We start from the raw sequence: 9,835 nt of genomic DNA, 5'->3' as shown, positions 1-9,835 counted from the left end.
AAAGAATACTCTTCTGCAGAAAAATATAATATAATAATATAATAAATATAATAATAAATAGTACGTTAGCTTGTTGTCTTTACGTTTATTTGTTAAAAAAAATTTAAAAGACAACGAAACTCCCCTCCTGGGACTCTAAAGAATACTCTTTTGCAAGAAAAATAAGCAAGAAAAATATAATATAATAATATAATATAATAAATATAATAATAAATAGTACGTCGGCTTGTTGTTTTTACGTATATTTGTTAAATAAATTTAAAAGACAACGAAATTCCTCTCCCTGGACTCTAAAGAATACTCTTCCTTAGAATAATATAATACAATATAGAATAATATAATAATAAAATAAATATAATAATAAATAGTACGTCAGCTTGTTGTTTTTACGTATATTTGTTAAAGAAATTTAAAAAAGAACGAAATTCCCCTCCCTGAACTCTAAAGAATACTCTTCTTTAGAATAATATAATATATAATATAATATTGTTATAGAATAATATAATAATATAATAAATATATTAATAAATAGTACGTCAGCTAGTTGTTTTTACGTATATTTGTTAACGAAATTTAAAAAAACAACGAAATTCCCCTCCCTGGACTCTAAAGAATACTCTTCTTTTGAATAATATAATATATAATACAATATAGAATAATATAAGAATATAATAATAAAATAAATATAATAATAAATAGTACGTCGGCTTGTTGTTTTTACGTATAATTGTTAAAGAAATTTGAAAGACAACGAAATTCCCGTCCCTGGACTCTAAAGTATACTCTTCTGCAGAAAAAATATAATATAATAATATAATAAATATAATAATAAATAGTACGTTAGCTTGTTGTCTTTACGTATATTTGTTTAAAAAATTTGAAAGACAACGAAACTCCCCTCCTGGGACTCTAAAGAATACTCTTTTGCAAGAATAATAAGCAAGAAAAAAATATAATATAATAATATAATATAATAAATATAATAATAAATAGTACGTCGGCTTGTTGTTTTTACGTATATTTGTTAAAGAAATTTAAAAGACAACGAAATTCCTCTCCCTGGACTCTAAAGAATACTCTTCTTTAGAATAATATAATACAATATAGAATAATATAATAATAAAATAAATATAATAATAAATAGTACGTCAGCTTGTTGTTTTTACGTATATTTGTTAAAGAAATTTAAAAAAGAACGAAATTCCCTCCCTGAACTCTAAAGAATATTCTTCTTTAGAATAATATAATATATAATATAATATTGTTATAGAATAATATAATAATATAATAAATATATTAATAAATAAAGTACGTCAGCTAGTTGTTTTTACGTATATTTGTTAACGAAATTTAAAAAAACAACGAAATTCCCCTCCCTGGACTCTAAAGAATACTCTTCTTTAGAATAATATAATATATAATACAATATAGAATAATATAAGAATATAATAATAAAATAAATATAATAATAAATAGTACGTCGGCTTGTTGTTTTTACGTATAATTGTTAAAGAAATTTGAAAGACAACGAAATTCCCGTCCCTGGACTCTAAAGTATACTCTTCTGCAGAAAAATATAATATAATAATATAATAAATATAATAATAAATAGTACGTTAGTAGAGAGGGGTCTTATACTCGTGACATTACCACGTGGTGTATGGTTTTCTCACTGAGAATTAAAAAACAGGAATTTTCTCACTTGAAAAAACATGAACTTTGTCACATTTATTGTTGTCAAAATAAATTATTTTCTTTTTTATTTTTTTCTCAGTTATAATTAAAAAAAATTAACTTTCTCACTTGGAAAACAATAAACCACGTGGTCATGTCTCGAGTAGCACCTGTGAACTTGATTTACATAATCGCTAGGGGAAATTATTGATTCACGAAGAGGGAATTAGGAAACATTAAGGCTTCTTTAATCTTTATGCCTGTCACGAGTAGCACCTGTGAACTTGATTTACATAATCAGCTAGGGGAAATTATTGATTCACGAAGGGGAGAATTAAGAAACATTAAGGCTTCTTTAATCTTAGGTCTGAGGGATAAACGTTCTTTAGGTCAGAGAGAAAAATTAATATTCTATTTTCAAATAGGGCTTCATTGATCTTTAGTATCAGGAATCATAATTGACATCACTTGTTATCTTGGAATTATGCGGGAGTCTAAAGAGATAGAAATTCTATTTTTAAATACGGCTTCACGGAGCTTTAAGTCGGAGAGGTAAATTGATATTCTATCGAAACCCTAATAGTTTAGCTAGGAAAATTTATGAGATGAAGAGATTAACGTAGGAAAGGATTTCCTAGAAATTTGAAATGCGTTAGCGCAGAGATGCCATACAAAAGGAACACGCTGAAATTACGTTTAGAGATTATTTGGGCGAAACCGTTTTATCCATTTTATGGGATTATTTTCAGCGAAACCGTTAGAGACATTTTGAAAGAAGATTTTAGAAAGGGTTTTAGAAGAGGTTTTGAGTGTGGTCGTTATAATACACAAGTTCCATTTGAACAGTGTTGTGAGGTCCTCTACCCCAACCCCAAAGGATTCCGATCCCCCACCACAACCCCGAAGGAAGCCCCCGGTACTCAAAGGCCCCCCAAGCTCCCATAGAGCCCCAACCCCCCAAACGCCCTCCTCAGACCCTCAAAGACCCTCCTCTGGTCCTCAAGGGCCCCCGGACCCCCAAAGGGTACCCCCAGACCCCAAAGGGCACCCCGGACCACAAAGGGCACCCCGGACCCCAAAGGCCCTCCCCGGTCCTCAAAGGGCCCCCCCTGGCCCCAAAGGGCCCCCTCCCTCTTCCTCCCTCCTCCCCTCCTCCTCCTCCTCCTCCTCCTCCTCCTCCCCTCCCTCCTCCCTCCTCCTCCCACCTCCCCTCCCTCATCCCTCCTCCTCCTCCTCCCACCTCCCCCCTCCCCTCCCCTATTTTTTATACTTTTTTTGTGCATTGAGACACAGAAGGGACATCCCTCCCCCAAGGGTCCCCCAAACACCCTCCCCGGGCCCCACCCCAAAGAGTTCCCCTCTCCATTTTTTTTAATACTTTTTTATGGCTTGATTATATCTTTTCTGAACAAGTTCCATTCATAATGTCATTCCTAAACCCATTTTCCAACCTCAAAGAGTCCCCTCCCCAATTTGTAAATACTTTCTTGAATTTTTTAACATGGTATTTTTTTAACTTTTTTACGTATCTTAAAATGACATGAAATATGCTTACGGTTCTACCAATCATACTCTGCGCTTGTTCATGGACACGACGTGGCTTTCCCACTGGTACTCTATGGCAGGTTATCGACACTACCTAGTTTATTGCATGCATTAAATCAGTATTTTTTACGCAGTGGAAGGATAAACACACAATTCATATCTGTCAAAAAGTGAGGATGAATTATTCGACGAACGTATGTGCACATGAAAAAATCATTGTCGTATTGAATGCTGACAAGGAGAAATACCTGAACTATGAAACGAGTGTAATCGGAAACACTCTTGGAAATGGATGCATGCGTTGTCATGACAGCGAGAAGTTAGATTTCTTTGGAGCACCCAAGAATTTCAATCGTGTAAACGGTGGATATTCAAGAGTATCATTACCAGAGAAATTAGTGCTCAAAGAGAATGCAAACTTAAAAATAATTGTCGATGATCGGGGACAACTCCTTGCTACGGCTTCTGGTAACACATTACCTGTTGATAAATCCTATCATCCTCTTTCCGGTATTAGTATTTTAAAGAGAACAAGAAGAAGACAAGCATACTCCTGCACCAACATCATAAATCATATCTTGTCAATGTGTCAAAACTGCCAGCTATGTAAAAATAATGTGACAATAGACAGTGAAATCGCAGGCAGAATAAAAAGGACATTAGCAGACAATATCATCAATGAATATAAAGATGAATTGACGGAAAGTGAAGCGCAAGTGTACTAATAATGTGTAATAATTTATTTAACGTATTTTTATATTAATATTCTACATGTAATCATTTCATTAAAAATATTTTATGCATTATTTTGTTAAGTGTTCATTATTTTTAGGGTTTGGCAGAAATTTAACGTTCAGAATATCTAGTAAAAAGTTCAGAGATGAAAGAAAAAGAATTTTTAGAGAGAGATGCTACTATCAGACTCAATTTTTAACTGAAGATAAAAAAGTTCAAGTTCTCGTCGGAATTTTATCAAAGAAAACAATTCATTTCTAATTTCTACAGAGAAAATAAAAATCTGCCACTACAGTTCTCTTTTTCACAAAGACATACAGAAATTTCAAGTTCAATTCTAAATTTTCGGTGGAAGATGGAATAAGTAATACCATACTTGTGAATATTTTCCCGGAATATATAAAAGCTCTAGTTCAATTTAAAATTTTTTCAACGAAGAGAAGAAAAATTCAAGTTCTCTACTGAACTTTACCACAGACCACGCATCAAGTTTAATGTCCACAGAGAAAAAAAAACTCGTCCACGTCATTTCTTTATTTCACACAGACGTGCAGAAATTTAAAGTTCAATTCTAATTTTTTGGTGTCAGATAGGAAAAGTTATACTATGATTTTGATTATTTTCTATGAAGGTAAAAAGTTATAGTTCATTTTTAAATTTTATCAACGAAGTGAAGAAAAGTTCAAGTTCTCTTTGGAATTTTACCAAAGAACACACTTTAATCCTAATTTCTCCAGAGAAATCTAAAATCTTCCACTTCAGTTTTTTATTTCACAAAGAGATAAAGAAATTTAAAGTACAATTCTAATTTTTCGGTTGGAAGATAGAAAAAGTAATACCATACTTATGAATATTCTCAAGGAAGATAAAAAGTTCTAATTCAATTTTAAATTTCCTCAACAAAGTGAAGAAAAATTCCAGTTCTCTTCTGAATTTTACCAAAGAACGCACTTCAATTCTAATTTTTTCAGAGAAAACAAAAATCTTCCACTTCAGTTCTTTATTTCACAAAGACATAAAGAAATTTAAAGTTCTATTCTAATTTTTCGGTGGAAGATAGGAAAAACAATACCCTACTTGTGAATATTTTCACGGAAGATAAAAATTTCTAGTTCAATTTGAAAAATTTTCTCAACGAAGTCAAGGAAAGTTCAAGTTCTCTTCGGAATTTTACCAAAGAACACGCTACAATTCTAATTTCTCCAGAGAAACAAAAATCTTTCACTTCAGTTCTTTATTTCACAAAGACATAAAGAAATTTAAAGTTCTATTCTAATTTTTCGGTTGGAAGATGGAAAAAGTAATACCCTACTTGTGAATATTTTCATGGAAGATAAAAAGTTCTAATTCAATTTTAAATTTTCTCAACAAAGTTAAGAAAAAGTCCAGTTATCGTCTGAATTTTACTAATTACGTCACTTAAATTATCAGTTCAACATTGAAATCAAAACTAGAAAAATCAATTTATTTATAAAAAAAATGACAATATTCCTTTACTGAGAATTAATAATTTTTCTGTTTGATATATTAAATTATCGAAAGTAAGCGTGAATAATTTAAAGGACGATAAAAAAGTTATAGGTAATGTTTTAATTTTCTAAAAGAAGTCAATTACAGTTCAAGTTCTCTTCTGAATTTTACCAAGAACACGCTACAATTCTTAATTTCTCCAGAGAAAACAAAAATCTTTCACTTCAGTTCTTTATTTCACAAAGACATAAAGAAATTTAAAGTTCTATTCTAATTTTTCGGTTGGAAGATAGAAAAAGTAATACCATACTTGTGAATATTTTCATGGAAGATAAAAAGTTCTAGTTCAATTTAAAATTTTCTCAGCGAAGTCAAGAAAATTCAAGTTCTCTTCTGAATTTTACCAAAGAACAAACTTCAATTCTAATTTCGCCAGAGAAAACAAAAATCTTCACAACTTAGAGACTTGTTTATCTTCCATGAAAATATTCATAAGTATGGTATTGCTTTTTCTATCTTCCACCGAAAAATTCAGAATTGACTTAAATTTCTTTATGTCTTTGTGAAATAAACAACTCAAGTGGAAGATTTTTGTTTTCTCTGGCGAAATTAGAATTGAAGTGTGTTCTTTGGTAAAATTCCGAAGAGAACTTGAATTTTCCTTGACTTCGTTGAAAAATTTTAAATTGAACTAGAACTTTTTATCTTCCATGAAAATATTCACAAGTACGGTATTACTTTTCCTATCTTCCACCGAAAAATTAGAATAGAACTTTAAATTTCTTTATGTCTTTGTGAAATAAAGAACTCGAAGTGGAAGATTTTTGTTTTCTCTGGCGAAATTAGAATTGAAGTGTGTTCTTTGGTAAAATTCAGAAGAGAACTGGAATTTTCCTTGACTTCGTTGAGAAAATTTTAAATTGAACTAGAACTTTTATCTTCCATGAAAATATTCACAAGTACGGTATTACTTTTTCTATCTTCCACCGAAAAATTTAGAATAGAACTTTAAATTTCTTTATGTCTTTGTGAAATAAAGAACTGAAGTGGAAGATTTTTGTTTTCACTGTCGAAATTAGAATTGAAGTGCGTTCTTTGGTAAAATTCAGAAGAGAACTGGAATTTTTCTTCACTTTGTTGAGAAAATTTTAAATTGAATTAGAACTTTTATCTTCCATGAAAATATTCACAAGTATGGTATTACTTTTTCTATCTTCCAACCGAAAAATTAGAATAGAACTTTAAATTTCTTTATGTCTTTGTGAAATAAAGAACTGAAGTGAAAGATTTTTGTTTTCTCTGGAGAAATTAGAATTGTAGCGTGTTCTTTGGTAAAATTCCGAAGAGAATTTGAACTTTCCTTGACTTCATTGAGAAAATTTTAAATTGAACTAGAACTTTTTATCTTCAGTGAAAATATTCACAAGTAGGGTATTGCTTTTCCTATCTACCACCGAAGAATTAGAATAGAACTTTAAATTTCTTTATGTCTTTGTGAAATAAAGAACTGAAGTGGAAGATTTTTGTTTTCTCTGTCGAAATTAGAATTGAAGTGCGTTCTTTGGTAAAATTCAGAAGAGAACTGGAATTTTTCTTCACTTTGTTGAGAAAATTTTAAATTGAATTAGAACTTTTTATCTTCCATGAAAATATTAATAATTATGGTATTACTTTTTCTATCGTACAACCGAAAAATTAGAATTGTACTTTAAATTTCTTTATCCCTTTGTGAAATAAAGAACTGAAGTGGAAGATTTTAGCTTTCTCTGGAGAACTTAGGATTAAAGTGTGTTCTTTGGTAAAATTCAGAAGAGAACTTGAACTTTCCTTGACTTCGTTGAGAAAATTTTAAATTGAACTAGAACTTTTTATCTTCATAGAAAATAATCAAAATCATAGCATAACTTTTCCTATCTGACACTGAAAAATTAGAATTGAACTTTAAATTTCTTTATGTCTTTGTGAAATAAAGAACTGAAGTGGAAGATTTTTTTTTTCTCTGTTGAAATTAGAATTGAAGCGTGTTCTTTGGTAAATTTCAGAAGAGAACTTGAACTTTTCTTCAATTCGTTGAGAAAATTTTAAATTGAACTAGAACTTTTTATCTTCCATGAAAATATTCACAAGTATGGTATTACTTTTTCTATCTTCCACCGAAAAATTTAGAATTGAACTTTAAATTTCTTTATGTCTCTGTGAAATAAAGAACTGAAGTGGAAGATTTTTATTTTATCTGTAGAAATTAGAAATGAATTGTGTTCTTTGATAAAATTCCGACGTGAACTTGAACTTTTTTATCTTCCGTGAAAAATTGAGTCTGCTAGTAGCATCTCTATCTCTAAAAATTCTTTTTCTTTCATCTCTGACCTTTTTAATAGATATTCTGAACGTTAACGTTCTGTCAAACTCTAAAAATAATGAACACTTAACAAAATAATGCATAAAATATTTTTAATGAAATAATGACATGTAGAATATTAATATAAAAATACGTTAAATACATTATTACACATTATTAGTACACTTGCGCGTCACTTTCCGTCAATTCATCTTTATATTCATTGATGATATTGTCTGCTAATGTCCTTTTTATTCTGCCTGCGATTTCACTGTCTATTGTCACATTATTTTTACATAGATGGCAGTTTTGACACATTGACAAGATATGATTTATGATGTTGGTGCAGGAGTATGCTTGTCTTCTTCTTGTTCTCTTTAAAATACTAATACCGGAAAGAGGATGATAGGATTTATCAACAGGTAATGTGTTACCAGAAGCCGTAGCAGGGAGTTGTCCCCGATCATCGACAATTATTTTTAAGTTTGCATTCTCTTTGAGCACTAATTTCTCTGGTAATGATACTCTTGAATATCCACAGTTTACACGATTGAAATTCTTGGGTACTCCAAAGAAATCTAACTTCTCGCTGTCATGACAACGCATTCATACATTTCAAAGAGTGTTACCGATTGCACTCGTTTCATAGTTCAGGTATTTCTCCTTGTCAGCATTCAATACGACAATGATTTTTTCATGTGCACATACGTTCGTCGAATAATTCATCCTCACTTTTTTACAGATATGAATTGTGTGTTTATCCTTCCACTGCGTAAAAAATACTGATTTAATGCATGCAATAAACTAGGTAGTGTCGATAACCTGCCATGGAGTACCAGTGGGACAAGCCACGTCGTGTCCATGAACAAGCGCAGAGTATGATTGGTAGAGCCGTAACCATATTTCATGTCATTTTAAGATACGTAAAAAAGTTAAAAAAATACCATGTTAAAAAATTCAAGAAAGTATTTACAAATTGGGGAGGGGACTCTTTGAGGTCGGAAAATGGGTTTAGGAATGACATTATGAATAGAACTTGTTCAGAAAAGATATAATCAAGCCATAAAAAAGTATTAAAAAAAAATGGAGAGGGGAACTCTTTGGGGGGGGGGGCCCGGGGAGGGTGTTTGGGGGACCCTTGGGGGAGGGATGTCCCTTCTGTGTCTCAATGCACAAAAAAAGTATAAAAAATAGGGGAGGGGAGGGGGAGGTGGGAGGAGGAGGAGGAGGGATGAGGGGAGGGGAGGTGGGAGGAGGAGGAGGAGGAGGAGGAGGAGGAGGAGGAGGAGGGGAGGGGAAGGGGGAGGAGGGAGGAAGAGGGAGGGGGGCCCTTGGGGGCCAGTGGGGGCCCTTTGAGGACCGGGGGAGGGCCTTTGGGGTCCGGGGTGCCCTTTGTGGTCCGGGGTGCCCTTTGGGGTCCGGGGTACCCTTTGGGGGTCCGGGGGCCCTTTGAGGACCAGAGGAGGGTCTTTGAGGGTCTGAGGAGGGCGTTTGGGGGTTGGGGCTCTATGGGAGCTTGGGGGCCTTTGAGTACCGGGGGCTTCCTTCGGGGTTGTGGTGGGGGATCGGAATCCTTTGGGGTTGGGGTAGAGGACCTCACAACACTGTTCAAATGGAACTTGTGTATTATAACGACCACACTCAAAACCTCTTCTAAAACCCTTTCTAAAATCTTCTTTCAAAATGTCTCTAACGGTTTCGCCGAAATAATCCCATAAAATGGATAAAACCGTTTCGCCCAAATAATCCCTAAACGTAATTTCAGCGTGTTCCTTTTGTATGGCATCTCATGCGCTAACGCATTTCAAATTTCTAGGAAACCCTTTCCTACGTTAATCTCTTCATCTCATAAATTTTCCTAGCTAAACTATTAGGGTTTCGTTAGAATATCAATTTACCTCTCCGACTTAAAGCTCCGTGAAGCCGTATTTAAAAATAGAATTTCTATCTCTTTAGACTCCCGCATAATTCCAAGATAACAAGTGATGTCAATTATGATTCCTGACACTAAAGATCAATGAAGCCCTATTTGAAAATAGAATATTAATTTTTCTCTCTGACCTAAAGAACGTT

This window comes from Artemia sp. Qi Xiang Cuo, chromosome 10 (genome assembly GCF_049724085.1).
Source record: "Artemia sp. Qi Xiang Cuo chromosome 10, ASM4972408v1, whole genome shotgun sequence".
Taxonomy (NCBI): Eukaryota; Metazoa; Arthropoda; class Branchiopoda; order Anostraca; family Artemiidae; genus Artemia; species Artemia sp. Qi Xiang Cuo.
The sequence above is the reverse complement of the archived record's forward strand: the minus strand, read 5'-3'. Positions refer to the sequence as shown.